The sequence below is a fragment of the Sceloporus occidentalis genome, unplaced genomic scaffold (assembly GCF_023333645.1).
Source record: "Sceloporus occidentalis isolate IW3139 unplaced genomic scaffold, rSceOcc1.0.p SCAF_5, whole genome shotgun sequence".
In the NCBI taxonomy this organism is placed as follows: domain Eukaryota; kingdom Metazoa; phylum Chordata; class Lepidosauria; order Squamata; family Phrynosomatidae; genus Sceloporus; species Sceloporus occidentalis.
Window position 1 is genome coordinate 50,947,389 of NW_028316985.1, and position 17,035 is coordinate 50,964,423.

A 17,035-nucleotide genomic window follows, 5' to 3' on the forward strand; every position below is an offset into this window, starting at 1 on the left:
TTGGGGACCCTTGTGTAGTAGTTCTGGTCTTTCTTGGAGGGGATACTCAGAAGGTGGGGCTGGGAACTCCCAACTTGCTTGCCATTGACCTGCAGATTCCTACAGGTTCTTTGTTGATCCCAAGGCTGTTAACATCTACATGAAAGCACTGGGAGAGTTAATCCAGAGTTTTCTGGTGTAGTGTCACCAGTGTCTTGATGACACCCAACTGTTTTCTCCTTTCCATCCACTTTCAAGGAAGCTGTCTTACTACTGAACCAGTGTCTTGTTTTAATGGATTGGATGGGGCAAACAAGTTGAAACTTAATCCATACAAGACAGAGGTGCTTCCGGTCAGTTGTAAAACAGATCAGGGAATAGGGACTCCGTGTGGGATGAAGTTACACTGCCCCTGAAATCCCAGGCTTGTAGCTTGGGTGTCCTTCTGGATTCAGCTCTGGGCTTGGACGCCCAGGTTTCAGCAGTGGCCAGGAGTGCAAGCTGTTCAGACTACTGTAAAACGCTCTGCATGATGCTTTCTTTGGAAACTGTTGAGAAACTTCAGTGGGTTCAGAATGCAGCAGGGCCAGTTATAGGGAGCATGTAACAACTTTTTTAAAAAAAGCTTCACTGGCTACTGGTTTGTTTCTGATCACAATTCAAAGTGCTGGTTAAGATCTAGAAAGCCCTATAAGGCTTAGATCCAGACTGTCTTTATGGGCAGAAACAGACAGCCCAGTAAAGCCGGTTTCTAGCCTACTTGGGGGTGTGGTGTTTAGACACACCATGCCTCCGAATTTTTCCTGAAAACCCCCAGAAAAAAACAACAACTCCCCCAAGGGCTTCAAAATGTCTGGAAATTTTATATCTCTAGTTGGGTCAGCCCTGATTAGTACTTTGATGGAGAGACCACCAATGAGTACCAGGTGCTGTTGGCTGTATTTTAGAGGAAGGAACTGGCAAAACCACTTCTGAGTATTCCTTGCTTAAGAAAATCTATAAAATTAATGGTGTCACCATAAGTTGTCAGGCGATTTCAAGGCACATACACAAACAAATGAGCCGTCTGGAAAAGGAGTTGACTCTGTTCTTTTTTTCTACACAGCATAAAAATCAAGTTTTCTGTTGGAGGACAAAGGCTCCTTCTTTTTTGTGCTTTGTCATTTATCCCTCAGATCCAGACTACAGCCAAAGTCTGCAGATTTTTTCTCTATAATATCGCCAAAATCCGTCCATATCTCTCAGCTTCTACCGCAAAGACACTGGTCCATGCCCTAGTGGTCTCACGACTAGACTACTGTAACCTCCTCTTGGCAGGGCTTCCCCTCTCTCATCTCCACCCATTAATTTCTGTTCAGCATTCAGCTGCACACATTATTTCACTTGCTCGCCATTATGATCATGTCTCCCCTCTGTTGTCCTCCCTTCACTGGCTCCCTTTTCCTTTCCGCATCAGGTACAAACTTTTGCTACTCACCTTTAAAGCCCTGCATGGGCTGGCCCCTCTTTATTTAACCAATCTTCTCTCTCCCTACATCCCTACTCGCACTCTCCGCTCTGGTAACCAAAGTCTCCTCTTTCATCCCAGGATCTCCTCTGCCCCATCCCGGATCCGTCCCTTCTCTCTTGTTGCCCCTCATTCCTGGAACCTTCTTCCTCTGCATGCACGGCTCATCACTTCCCTAACCAGCTTTAAGCTTTAAGGCTGAGCTGAAAACCATATTGTTTAGGGAAGCGTTCTCAGGGAATTTGTGATTGTCATCTGGCTGTCTTGACAATATTTGATGTGATGTGATTTGTTTTATATTTGATGTTTTTAACTTGTTTTTTCTTTTCTATATGGTAATTTTATCTATTCCTCTTTTATTGTTATCTTAGAATGTACGCCTTGGGCAGGCTTTTATATACTTTTTAATTTTACCGACTTTGTACAGCGCTGTGTATAATTACAGCGCTTTAGAAATAAAGTTTAATAATAATAATAATAATAATAATAATGGAAAGAAATTAATCTGTTTTCTTCTCCCAGCCCCCAGCAGTCTGCTAAAATTTATTGACAGACTGCTAGTTTTTGTGAAGTCTTTTAAAAGGTTGGCATGGCTTTTATTTGTTTACCAATTTTGCCCCAGTGAGAGCTGATATCTCTAAATCAGGGTGTCCTGATTGTATTTCGACATTTAGTATAATCATTGGCTCCTCCTAGCACAATGTATAGTTGTGGTGTGTGTCTGTTTTCCTTCTCACCCTGGGGCAAATAGTGGTGGTTGTGTTGTTAGTTCAGCTGCCATGATGTACCAGACCAAATGTCCATTTGATCATTGTCCCCAAATCTGGGGCAGGCAGTTTTGAGCATACAGAGTCTCAGAAGTAATGCATGATAGAGGTAACAAACCTATCAGTTACTGATAGACTTTCATACATAGCTGTTAAAAATAGGCTTTGAATAGACTTTTATCCTCCATGTATCATGAGGTTATGTGTTGTATGGATGTCTATCTTAATATAAAGCACACAGAAAGATTATAAAAAGAATAGAACAATATCAGTAGTAGTCTTCTGTGGAACATTGTAGTATCATTTGTAGCAGAGATACTTTATTATTATTATTATTATTATTATTATTATTTATATAGCGCTGTAGATTTGCACAGCATTGTACATAAAAACAATAAATATGAAAGAGTAAACCTGCCTATGGCGTATAATCTAAGAAATAATAGGATAATATATATCTAAAATAAATAGCAATACAGGAAATGGTTCAATAAAACAGGCAACAAAAGAACATCAAATAGCAAATGACAATCATGCAACGCCTGGGAACGCTTCTCTGAACAGGATGGTCTTCAACTCCGTTTTGAAGCTGGTTAAAGAAGTGATGACCCTTGTGTCTCGTGGGGGAAGAAGGTTCCAGGAGTGAGGGGCAGCAAGTGAAAAGGGGCGAATCCTGGATGGAGCAGAGAAAATCCTGGGCTGGGACAGCCGTCCTTGACTACCAGAACGGAGGGCACAAGCGGGAAGGTGAGGACAAGGAAGGTCTGATAAATAAGGGGGGGCAGCCCATGGAGGGCTTTAAACGTCAACAGCATTAGCTTATACTGAATACGGAAATGGAGGGGGAGCCAGTGAAGGGATGCCAACAAAGGAGAGATACGGTCAGAGCGGTGGGCGGATGTGATAATGCGTGCAGCTGAATGCTGGACAGAAATTAAGGGATTGAGGTGGGAAAAAGTGTACATCGTGTACACATGTTTATGTACATCATGATGCATTATTGCCAGCCACTTTAAACATCTGTGAGAAAAATGACTTAGTTGTAGGCATTTTTGGTTCTTAGTAACAGCTGAATATTGAGAGGCAATTTCTTATGGCAGGATCACTAGGTCATATGCATGTATCACTGTGTATAATTCATATAATGAGTCACTGATTGTTTATTTTAAGGAGGGCCTATGTTTTCAGAATATCCTTAATTTATCCCCCTTCTACATACATTTGAGGGTCTATTAACTGATTATAAAATTGTCAGTTCCATAGATCTCTAAATCCATTTGATTGTACCTATTCTATTTCTGTTACTTGGTTTTTAAGTAGATTTTATGAAACATAAAACAAACAGAAATCATAATTAAAAATTGGATTCATACTTTTTATACAGTATCTTTCATACCTAGTTCATCTGATCCTGGAGACTTATATTCATTTAGATTAACAAGATATTCCTGTACTATCTCTTTATTTATTCTCTGCTGAAATCCCCCAATTCTGTCCTCTGCTCCATTATCCTCAGGTTTAGCACCCTTTTCCTTTTCTGAGAAGACTGAGGCAAAGAAGGTGTTGAGTAATTCTGCTTTTTCTCAGTCCCCTGTTAGCATTTTGCCATCTTTTCCACGCAGTGGCCCTATCATTTCCTTCTTCTTCCTTTTGCTTCAGACATATCCAAAAAAAAACCCTTTTTATTGTTTTTAACCTCTCTAGCAAGCCTGAGATCATTCTGCACTTCAGCTTTTCTGACTTTACTCGTACGCATGCCCGCTATTTCTTTGAATTCCTTTTTCGTGATTTCCCCCCTTTTCCATTTCATATACATGTTCCGCTTAAAACTTAGCTCAGTTGAAAGTTCCTTAGTCATCCATCCTGGTTTCTTGAGACACCTCCCATTTTTCTTTTTCACTGGAACTGTTTGAAATTGTGCCTTCAGTATCTCCCTTTTGAGAAACTCCCATCCGTCCTGAACTCCCTTCTTTTTAGTATTTCTGACCATGGGATCACCCTCAATACTTCTCTAAGTTTACTGAAATCCGCTCTCCTAAAGTCTAGAATGTGTGTCTGACTATGCCTGGCTTCTCCTTTCCACTGTATAAGAAACTCCAGAAAAACATGGTCACTTCCACCTAATGATCCCACCACTTGCACCCCATTAACCAAGTCATCCTTGTTGGTTAGGATCAGATCTAAAATAGCTGACCCCCTTGTTGCCTCTTCCACCTTTTGGACAATGAAATTGTCTTTGAGGCAAGTGAGGAATTTGCTAGACCTTGAGGATTTTGCTGAATTTGAATTTTAGCAAATATCAGGATAGTTGAAGTCACCCATTACTACTACATCTCTCCTTTTTCTGAGTGTGTAGTCATCTGTTCTAGAAAGGCATCATCCAGTTCCTCCATTTGACTGGGGGGTTCTGTGGTAGACTCCCACCATAACATCCTTGTTGTTTCCCTCCCCTTTAATTTTTATCCAGTTGCTCTCCACCTGGCTGCCAGTATTGATGTCTTGGATCTCTTCACTGGTGTAAATATTTCTGACATATAGTGCTATTCCTCCTCCTTTCCTGTTTGGCCTATTTCTTTTTAAAAGGTTATACCCCTCTATTTTTACATTCCACTTATGAGACTCATCTCACCAGGTTTCATCTGAAAAACCTTTTTGCCCCTTAGATGGACAATAGGATTGCAACTGAAATCCAACTTGAACTTCCCCCATTTAAAAAATGATAGTACAGTGGACCCATGTTATACACTGGGGTTTGCTTCCAAGATCCCCTGTGTATAACAAAATCTGTGGATGCTCAAGTCCCATTAAATATAATGACATAGCAAAATGGTGTCCCTTGTAAAAAATGGAAAATCAAGGTTTGATATTTGAAATTTATACTTTTAAAAAATATTTTCAAACCATGGATGCTTGAATCCGTGTATTAAAAATCCATGTATAAGAAGGGCCGACTGTATTGTTTTTTTCAAGCTAATAATAGTTTCAGTTTGTTGTGAATTACTCTGGACTCTCAATAAGTCATTATTTTCACATACAGGATATGCATTTTCAAAATATAGAGACTGCCTCTAGGGTAGGCACATGTGTGTGAAAAGAGATTGATTTTTCAGTGTAGTGAGAGAACATTTAGCATACATATGCAAGTAATAAGGACTCCTTTGTGTTGCATCCTCCTAATGATTACTTTGCCTATTTATCTATTATTCTCTGGCCCAGTTCATATGTCATGACTAGCAATGCTCGAAGTGTATAGCATGTTGATTCATCAGAAGGCCTTTAGTTTGCTTTTGGATTGGTTGCCTGGCCTATTGCAGGAGGAACCAGCCAACTTATTAGCTTCTGGCATGATATCATATTAAAGAATAAATTTTAACATGACGTCATACAAGCTAGAGAAATTTACTGTGTGCACCAGTATTCTAAATATGTCCTGCATGTGTTTATGTCAAAGAAAAAGAAACCTCATAGTTAACCTGGGGGGAAGGTGAGAAGCAACACAAATGGCCTCATATCTAAGATCTATCTAAAGTCTACTGGAGTACTTTCTCTAGAATCTGTTACCATCAGGTTTATGAAAGTCTTTAGAAATGTATACTGCACCCCCACCCTTTTAGGAGTATTGTAGGAAGAAGTAGTATGGTTAATACTCAGGTCTTCTTCATCCACTGAATACAAGGCTGCTGGTAATGTATATACTGTGCTGTCATGACTTTCCTTCATCCCCAAATTCTTCCATTATATACTGTACAAACCAGTTTGGGGAACATCCCTTATTCTAGCACAGCAATGGAGGGTGCACTGACTGTAAACTTGTTGTTTGCTCAGCTGGCAGCCTCCATTGATGATTCAATGGAGAAAATGTAGGTGAGTTTCTTGTTCCTCTCACCTGTGATAGTTTGATCTGTTGTCATAAGTGAAGTTTGTTTCTCAAGACTTATCCAAGCCCTACAGTATACAAACACAAAACTACATATAGTATATACCAGAATTCTAGCAGAGATGCTGGATTCTAAAGGCCTAATTAAGAGGGATGCTGGAATTTTGTTTTAACATTTTGCAAACTGCCCAGGGTCTTTTGTTCACATTGTATAGATGTGAACAAAACTTCACCATTGTTACATAACTAGGTCTAATAACAGCCCTATTGGGTTGGGCCAAGTGCCTGCCTAGCTCATTGACAGATGCCTATAGGCATCTTCCAAAAAGAACATGAAGACAATAACCTTTTGCTGCTGTTCTCTAGCCAATCGTATGGGGAGGCATATTGCTTAAATCTAGTACAACATTCAATTTGTCTAGTTCTCTTCCAAGCCCTACTTCTGAAGTCATAGAAGTTTGCAGCCAACACAGTGTGTAGCAGCAAATGCTATATTGCACTGTGTGAAGAAATACTTCTATCTGTTCTGAGTCTTCCACTGTTCATCTTAATTGGCTGGCTTCACTTTCTTAAGAGAGGGAGAAGAACTATCATGCTGTACATTATGTATGCTATCATATCTCCTTTTTTAAAATAAAAATCCTAAGCGTTTCATGGTTTTCTTATAGAGGTTGTTGGTCCAAGTCTGTGCTAATTTTGGTTGCTCCTTTCTACTCCTTTTCCTGATCTGCAATATCTTTTTTGGTTTCACAGAATTCCAAAAGGGAGCACATTTGACTTGCATATTTGTGTACTATAAATCATACAGTATATGTAGATAGTACAATGCATTGCATACATGGATTATACTTGTATACTATAAATGATCCAAAGATTTACCAATAGATCAAAATTTACCCTCCTTCCATCTTCCCTTTGCTCAGAGTAGGATAGTGAACAGGAATAATGAATAGGAAAGGGGAGAGTATGTGAGAGTATATCTGGAGGGTAAAAGGAGCAAAATGATAATGAGAGATAGCTGTGCCCCATTTTCCATTTCTCAGCTTCACCCAGTTTGTGAAATTCTATTATTCATTTTAACAATGACCAGTTGGGTCTTGACAATATTATTAACTATTAGTTGGTTTGTACAATTGCTAAGAAACAATATATTATCGTTTTGTCCTCATTTATTGTTTAGCATTGCTTTCAATTCTGGTTCTGGACAACATCTGTGAGAGTTCTTTCACTTTTCTTCATAGAAGTCTTGCATGTCACCATCTGTAGTTCAAGAAGGTCCGTGGCAAGCTGGAGTTGTGGTTTCTGTTGTAGCAGGATTCAGCCGCCACCTGTTTTTCAGACTTGCCGTGCTGTAATGTTTTGGTCACTACAGAAAGTGGAGATAGGCTACAGGCAACTGGATGTGCAGATCTTCTCTTGGCACACAGTATTGGTTGCCCATTTATGGTAGTTTGCACCCCTGTCACTTTCAGGATTTCTTACTCAGTAGTTATGAGATGATGATGATGATGATGATGATGATGATGATGATGATGATGATGATGATGATGATGATGATGATGATATTTATACCCCGCTCTTCAGCCAAAAGGCTATCAGAGCGACTTACAAATTGTTAATTAGACATTTCCCTGCCCTCAGGCTTACAATCTAAAGAGACAAGACACAAAAGGAGAAGGGAACGACAGTGAGGAAGATAGAAGTTGTAGTTCAAAATTAACAAAATTTAACACAGAGACTGAGTAAAAGCATTGTCAGTGGAAACACTTGGCTTTGAAATTCTTCTGAAACCATAGGGTTGAGCTGGAGAGTTTTTTCATATTTGGTTTGTTGTGCTTGGAGTTCAAGTTCATCCTGTTTATTTCCCATGCTCTGTGCATTAGTGTAGAGACATCTAAGACCATGTGTTCCCTTTACTTGCTGCCTGTGCAAGTTCTTTTGACTCCCATTTTTGGGTCCTTGCACTGTTTGCCTTGTTTCCTCTGTGTCAGTTTGACTATTTTCTCTAGCCCTTTTGCCTTCCAGGATACTGTCTCCCTCCCCCACATAACTCAGTTTAAAGCCCTCCTGATCAAATTTTTGAGACTATTGGCAAAAACGTTTTTGCCAACTGGCGTGAGATGCAACCCATAGTTTTGAGTGGTAAGAAAATGTGCTTGGATTAGTTTTGTTTTACCTGCCTAGGTTGGGAGAGTGGGGAGGAAGCAACTGCAGTCTTGGCATTGCTGACAGGATGTAATCCTCTCCTCCTGTTGGGCAGTAGACATAGTAGGAAATATGCTGTCTCTGTCTCTCCTGATGGGATTTCTCTATCTAGGAAGCCTGCTTAAGAAGGCACAGCGGACGAACACAGTTCTTAGCAGTCTTTATGCTCCTCTGGTGAGGAACTGTAATCACTCCAAGGGTAAACCTGCTCACCTCAGTTGCTACCTCTTATGATCCCTCTGGTGAGCATTTACACATTTCTCTAGACTGCAGTGAGTAAACTCTGATGTTCTATGCTTTAACCTCTTTCAGATTGATGGTGAATTGAGTAAAATTGCTAAATGCGTGGTTACTTCAGCTCTGTCACAATACAGCACCTTGGTCTTTAGTTATTCTCTGTGGAACTGGCTACTCCCAATTACATTAGGAGCCCTGCTGGCACAGTGGTTAAATGCCAGTACTGCAATCACTCACTCACAAACCACAAGGTTGTGAGTTCAATCCCAGCCAGGGGCTCTGGGGTCAACTCAGCGTAGTATCCTTCCAAGGTGGCTAGATGAGTACTCAGCTTTTGGGGGGCAATTATCTTACAGTTGTAGACTGTTTAGAGATGGCTTAATGTGGTATGAAGTGTTATATAAATGAAGCTGCTATTGCTACATTAGACTCAATTAGATTGTGAGTCCAGGAATGCTGCTTTGGTGTAAATTGAAACCTGCCTGTACATGTAGGAAGAAAGTTAGAAAGGTTAATGCTCAGAATGAATGAATACAAGCTTTCTAGACAGTGCAAAAATAATTAAGGAAGGAGGGGTTGAAATATGTCTGGAGCAAGAGGAAGACTAAGATAATGGTAGGGTCATTGCAGAGAAAAAGATGGCTAAATGCTAATAGGAGGTGTAGAAAAGGCAGAACAGCTCAATATTTTCTCTGCCTGAATCTATTACCAAAAGGAAAACAGTGCTGTATCCAGTGAAAATAATTGCAGTAAGGCGACTGCAGTGTAGGATAGGTAAAGAAGTAGTAAAATAGTGCCTAGCTGCTCTATATGAATTCAGGTTTCCAGGGCTAGATGAGTAGTTGTTGTTGCTGCTGTTATTTTTTTTATTATTATTTTTATCCCACCTTTCTCCCAAAGTAGGACCCAAGGTGGCTAACAACATATATAAAACACATCAAAACAACAATTAAAATTGTAGAATTAAAATTGTAAAAAATATAAAAAATTACAAATATAAAATTTAAAATATACAAAGTTAAAAACACACCAAAGAGTACTAAAGGAGTGAGCAGATGTAATCTCAGGTCCACTGTCAATAATCTTTGAGAATTCTTGGAAGATTGGAGAGGTCCCAGTAGACTGGAGGAAGGTGAATGTTGTCACCTCTTCAGAAGGGGGTAAGGAAAGGACCTGAGTCAACCGCCAGCTTAACATCAAATTTAGATTATGGCACAATCTTTCAAACCGTCATTTTATAAGCACTTAGAAAGGAATGCTGTGATTACTAAAATGAAATTCCGAAAAACAATTCATACCATACTACTCATATCTTTTTGTTTGTTTGTTAGACTGCCACATTTAGCAGATCAGGGGGATCCTGGGGAAGTAGTACATCTTGATTTCAGTCATGATATTCTTGCAGACAAGTTGACTTAAGTGTGAGCTAGACAGTGCCACTGTTGGGTGGATTTCTAATGTTTGGCTGACTATATTATTCTTGATCCTGGAGAGTAGTGACTGGTTGTTGTGTGCCTTCAAGTTGTTTCCTACTTGGGGGGGGGGGGGGCAAGGGGCCTTTAGGCAAAATTTGTTCAGGAGGGGGGTTGCCTTTGCCTTCCTTTGAGACTCAGAGAGTATGATTTGCCTGAGGTCACTCAGTGAGTTCCTGAGGCTGAATAAGGATTCAAATCCTAGTCATCATAGACTGTAGCAAAGAGTTAGAGCACATGGTGATGGCAGAGAAGTGCTGGCAAAAAAGAGCTTTCAAATTTGGCACCCTGCTTAAGCTTTGTGAACTTCTGCAGTATTGCTTCTTCCGGCGCTATGCACCGGAAGAAAAGAATGGCACACATGCTGCCACGAGCACGAGCCCCATTACAAGTATACGTGCTTTTTATTTTACATGTGGGGGTCCGGAACGGATGCAGTGTGCATTTCTATACCACTTATCAGTGCACTTAAGCACTCCTTAAGTGGTTTACAATGTGTAAGCTATGCACCTTGTCTCCGCAACGTCACACTTTGAAAGGTGCTGGAGACCTTTCCGAAGAAACAAAAGCGGAGGGAAAGGCCAAAATCGAGGTCAACAAGCTGAGAGTCCGAAGTTATCAGGGGCGGGAGACAACGAATGGTCAAAAACACAGTGATTCCAATCAAGCTAAAGAGCGAGCGAAGTTCCCTGAAGCAGCTAGCGCGGCGGAAAAAAGGAACTGGGGAAAGAGCGGGAAGGCAGGGGCCTTATAACGGGTGGGCGGGGTTGCCGCCAAAAAGTTTCTATGTGTTGCAAAGTGAACTTTGCCTAGTGATTCCAGAAGTTTCCGAACAGCACTGCGCAGGCGCAGTGAAACCCATTTGTATGTATTCGCAGATGACCACTCGAAGAAATACCGTTACAGGTAAGCAACCTGTCCTTCCGGCGCTATGCACCGGAAGAAAAGAATGGCACACATGCTGCCACGAGCACGAGCCCCATTACAAGTATACGTGCTTTTTATTTTACATGTGGGGGTCCGGAACGGATGCAGTGTGCATTTCTATACCACTTATCAGTGCACTTAAGCACTCCTTAAGTGGTTTACAATGTGTAAGCTAATTGCCCCCAATGACAGGGTGCAAAGGGAGCAGTGACTGAGCAGCCAGTCAAACAACAATCAAGAAGCCTCTCACTTGCGCTGATCTTAGCTGCAAGACTGGCACAAGCAAGAATCTTCTTGGTTGCTGCTCAGCCATAACAGCAGTAGCAGTATATCTCTTCATACCACTCTAAGCAGTCTCTATGCCAGCTGCTTGGTTGCTGCTCCCAAGGTGACTGGGTGCAAAGGGAGCAGCAACCACGACTGGTTGTTTTGAATTTGCAGTAGAAAAGTTAAAGGTAAAGGTTTTCCCTTGACAAGATTGTCTAATTGTGTCCGACTGTAGGGGGTAGTGTTCATCTCTGTTACTAAGCCAAGGGAGCAAATATTGTCAGAGAGTATTCTGTGGTCATGTGGCATGTGACTACATGAAGAATAGTAGATCTAATATGAAAAAAATATGAGTTGGGGGGTGCTAGAGTTGCCACCCAAAAGGAAATGGGGCAGTAGCCTGGAAAAGTTTGGGGATCACTGTTGTAGAAGATTGAGTCAGCTTGTTTTTTTGTTGCTCCAAACCCTAGGACATGAACCAGTGGATTAAGTTTCCAAGATAAAGAGAATCTGCCTAAACATTGGAAAGAACTTCTGGATGGTAATGGGATACTTTGGAAGATGGCAGACTCTCTTGCATGGGAGGTCTTTAAAGGAAGGTTGGATGGCTGTTTTTTGGGAGTGCCTTAGCTGTGTTTTCCTGGAAGGCAGGGGGTTGGACTAGATGGGCCTTATGGTCCCTTACAATGCTGTAATTCTATGTAATAACAAGACACAGGATAGTTTAGTGGCCCAGTGCATTATAGGTCTTAAGACTGTTCCTCAGTGTCAGCAGATGTACTGTAGTCTTCTGAAGGATAACAAAATTTATATCCCAAGCCATCTCATTCTGAGATCTCCTTTCTTTGCTTTTGTATTTTATGCCCCCTAGTCATAAAATCATTGGAGCCAATTAACCTGTGATGTTTTCATTCATTGTTAAAGAGTCATTGTGTATCTTATTTAATTTGCAGAGTGTACTCATGTATTGCCATGGCAAAAGGTTAGGAGCCTAGGATGTATGTTCATAGTTACATGTGTTATTTGTTACAGTCTTAATTAATGAAATTTATGGAAAAATTATCTTTAAAAATGGAAATTTTTCTGTCCCACTTTACTGGTTTTAGCTTTTTTATTCTTATTGGCTCCATAAATTGTTCATCCAAGAAAGTATTCAGATAGTGCCCATGGAACTGTTTTGTAGAACTTAAGCACAAGCAACTGTGGAAGCAGCAGCAAACCTTACAGTATGTAGTATAATTTATTTCATTCCTCAGACTAGACTACAATAGAATCTTTATATTAAGTAATTACTTGGATTATTCCAGCCCTCCGTGGAAGTACATGATATCTTCTGCTGAATTGTGTTCTGGTTTTATGTTAAAACTTCCCTCATAGTAGATGTGATAATGCCTCAAAGATAGTTAGGAAGGAACATGACATACATGTAGGTAGTTGATCAAGACTGGTGTGCTTCTGGACAGGAAAGACTGACTTGAAATACAGCATTTCTCAATGTTATCTTAAATCATTTGTATTATTCAAACAAATAAAGCTCTAAAATGAAATTGTCTCACTAATCATGTTATGTAAATTTAGTGCAGTCATATAAGAAATATCTTTGGGAATTAATATTCATAGGTAAAATGATCCAGGCAGCACAGGAATGGTCAATTAGCAGATAAGCTGTACAGTGTACTGACTGTCAGAGGCATCAGTTTAGATATATATGGAGTTCACAATAACACTGTTCTTCATTTATGCTGAATCAGACTGAAGCTTAAAGACAAACAGTAAGATCAGCAATTTTAATTTGTAAATAATGCATAGTGCTATAAATATGAGTAATTTGTGGAATAGTGCAAACCAAATTTCCCAAGGGGAAAGTGGATATCCATGTTGAGTGCCTCTCCCTGGGACAAATGAAGCAGGAGAATAATCATTAGTGGGTAATAGAATGATCTTGCTTCTGTGTGTCCTGTATTATTGAATACATTTCAGTTTGTGCAACCTGAAGATGTAGCCAGGATATTTGAAGAGGTGAAAGCCACTGCATGTGAGTGGGAGCTGTGCCTTTCCTGGTTCATTAAAGTGGGCAGAGTGGAACTGGTCTGGTGGATAAGTGGGTTGATGAATTCCCTCCTGTAGCAAGGCAGGGTTCTGACCTGTCTAAAAGAGGTTATAGTAAAGTTTTTCCTGTAAAAGTTCTTACTGAAGAGCATCATACTGCATAATGACCAGCCAGTCTGCAATATCCTTCTTTTGGACAGCATTCTGCAGAACGTGGTGGTGTTCCAGCTCACAGTGTAGCAGGGTTTTCTAAATCCATTTCAATTTGGTTTCAGGCCTGCTTTTGGGAAGGAAACTTGGTGGATGACTTATGCTGGGACTGGACAAGAAATGTGTGTCCCAGTTTGTTTGCTGGTCTCTGATCTCTAGACCTGTGCGATCTAGAGCACTCACTTTTGTCCTTTGTATGTTGTTCAACATATAAAATCATAGAACATGAGGCTGCTGGAGACATTGTTTGCAGTTCTGGTTTTCATTGCCACCAATATGTCAGTGACACTCAATTATACTTCCCATGTAAATCTAAGAAAACTATTTTGATGTTAATCCAGTGTCTGCTGTCAGTAATTGACTAGATGAGAGTGAACAAATTGAAGCTTAATTTAGACAAGACAGAGATGGTTCTCATTAGTTACAACACAGTTCAAGGAATAGAGATTCAGCCTTTGCTGGATGGGCTTATACTCTTGGTTGATAGCTTGACAGTACTTTTAGATGGGGTTTTTTTTGGTGGATTTTTCGGGCAGTGTGACCATGTTCTAGAAAATTTTCTTCCTGACGTTTTGCCAGCATCTGTGGCTGGCATCTTCAGAGAATGCTTGCCTTTTAGATTCAGTCCTGAGCCTGAGTTCCCAGGTTTCAGCATTTGTACAGTTAAAATTAATATACCAGCTGGGCCCATTCCTGGAGATCTATGATCTGGCTACAGTACCACATTTCGTGACTGCATCTGGGTTGAGTTAAGTCAACACACTGTAATGGGACTGCCTTTGGAAACTGTGTGGTAACATCAATGGTTCAAAATGCTGTGGTCAGACTGATGACTGGAGCTGGTTAAAAGGAACATATAACTTCTTGTTATAATAGCTTCAGTAGCTAGATGCCTGTTTTCTGGCTCAATTGAATGTGCTGGTTATAGTTTACAAAGCCCTGTAGAGAGTCTGCCAGAGTTTTGAGATTCTTGCAGGAAGGACCTTTTCTTAGTTCCACCAATGGGTTGATTCTCCCCCCCCCCTCCCAATCACAGTCTCTTGTGGAACCTCTGATGACTCGGGTTTAACTCATAATTAAGCTTCTAGTTTCCTCCATATGCAAAGGTGCAATTAAAAAGTGCTGCTATAAATAATCTAAGGTTGAGAGATTAAGGTGAGGAAAAAAGATTTTAAAAAGTGGTTGGTCATTTACAGTTTAATTTGTTCTAATTTTAATATTCTGTAAACTGCCTTGAATCTCATATTGAAGAAAAGACAGGATAGACATGGACAGAAGGAGCAATATTTTATAGTTTTCTCTTGCCTTTGATTGAAAAAGAATACAGTTTTCACTCTGTTGTGGTTTAAAATGATGTGCCAAAATCTTTCCTGTGTGCAAAGAAAGTACAGTGTCAATTTTATATTTAGTGTTTTACAGATCTTCATATAAATTAGGAGTAGAGGGTACAGAAGACTGGCTCAACAAAGGTTTAATCTTATCATTAAAGGCTAATGCCATTATTCAGAGATTCCTATGAGAAACAAAAGAGATAATTTTGCTCTTATGAAAGTCTCACACTACTCCAATTTAACAATGCCAAGGATTGATTAATTCCCCTTTAACATTAAAATACTTAGACAGTTTAACGACAATTGTATTCCAAAACTCTCATCATCCAGTAAAGAAAAATTAACAATTCCGTGTACTGATCTTGCCCTATAATATTCATGATATGTGTAAGACCTTCTGAATGTTTATTTGTAGATTTCAGAAACAAGCTGAATGATGACCAAAATAAATCTTTTTATTTTATACTTAATGTGATTCTTTATTGACACATTCAAATCAGTACAACCCATTCTGCCTCTTTTTTTGCTGTTGTAATAGTCCATTTGATCAGAAAATATGTGTATTCCTTCTTTTCATCCTATGAAAAACTGTTATCACTAGAATTTTTCAGATACCTACATAAGATTATTTTTATTATTATGAGATATATTGAATTTGCTTGGCATAAATAATTGTCGGTGTTCGAACAGTATTTGGCCATCTGCGATACATAAACATTGTAGTAGTGCTCACCTGCATGTGTTCACGTGAAAATGTGTGAAGGGAGCAACATTGTGTCTGCTAACTGCTTGCCAGATCTTCACTCTCTCATTTTGTGAGTTTGAAACCAGATTGACGAGGCTGTACATTCATAAAGACGGCTTTGCATAGGGCTGTTAATATGTAAGAGCAAGCCTTTGAGTAACTTATGTGGAGAAGCTGTGTGCATATAGGTATCTGCAGTCCATTCACATTGTAAGAATGTGTGGCTGCTTGTCTGCAAGACTATGGGATGGCTGTGTAGCCGAGTCGTGACTGACCCAAGAAATCATCTCCCCCCCCCCCTGAGGTCAGAACCTGACCTTAGATGGAATCTTGGGGTGCATGTTTTTTACTTGGGGGTGAGCATCGTTAAAGGATTGAGTACAGTCTTTCCCTCTTTGTATCTGCAGATTCTTCATCCACAGATACAGCCATCCACAACTTGAAAATATTCAAAACAAAATTCAAAAAGCAAACCTTGAATTTACCATTTTATATAAGTGACACCATTTCACTATGCCACTGTATGTAATAGGACTAGGATTTTGGTATCCATGGAGGGAACCAAACCCCAGTGGATACTTAGGATTCACTGTACTAGTTTTGGATAGAGAAAGTTACATCTTCAGCCACTTGCATGTCACCATTAACACCAATTATTTGATATGGACAGCACTGTCATTTGGTAGAATGGGGCAGGGCTATCCATGGATGCTTCAATCTGCAGGTGGCAAGCTAGTGGTTGAGATGGGCCAACTGTATTTAATGACATTATTTTTATATTAAACAAATGTAGGGGAAAGTTGTGGATGCTACAACCTTACATATAAACTGATAAGATGCTGTCTGGAATTGCAACAGTATTAGTAGATGATGAAGTGAAAAGAAACAGAACTTTTCATTTTGTGAATCTTGGGGTGGCGTTATGTGCTTGTAAGAGAAACTTTGCAGCATTAAAAATGCCAATTTTGTTTCATCAACAGTAGGGCTTTGTTGATGCCTCCCTGTTGTATTTCTTCAGTTTGTAAACAAATACTAGTACACTTGGTTGAAGAGATTTTGAAATGGATGTTGGACTTCATATTAGAGGACTAATTGCTTCATATTAGAGGGCTAATCGTTTTTTTTAAGCCTTAAGAACTGCATGATAGATTCAATCATAAAAATCATTTCAAAGGTACTACAAATGCTGTGTTAATTAGATGTCAGAGACTATGGTTTTAGAATGAGAATGTTTGCATGTTTTTAGCTTATATTTACATGACATTTTTGCTGAAAGGTGTTCAGAAGAGTCAGAGTTTCATATCAGCAGGAGATCTGTTCTGGACACACACACTACCATGCATATAAATAACCTGGGACCTCAAGTCCCATTGATCCTAATGTACACACTGCTATTTGGAAAAATGGAGCTTTCTGCCTGCAGATGGTTAAATCTGGGGATGGCAAGCCCATGGATAGTGAG

At 39.8% G+C, this 17,035-nt stretch overlaps 1 protein-coding gene across 6 annotated transcripts in view; it reads left to right on the forward strand.

The window, feature by feature from the left end:
- PPP1R12A (protein phosphatase 1 regulatory subunit 12A) overlaps positions 1 to 17,035 on the forward strand; it is a 152,038-nt gene that overhangs the window by 47,098 nt on the left and 87,905 nt on the right. The gene's annotated exons all lie outside the window — the stretch shown is intronic.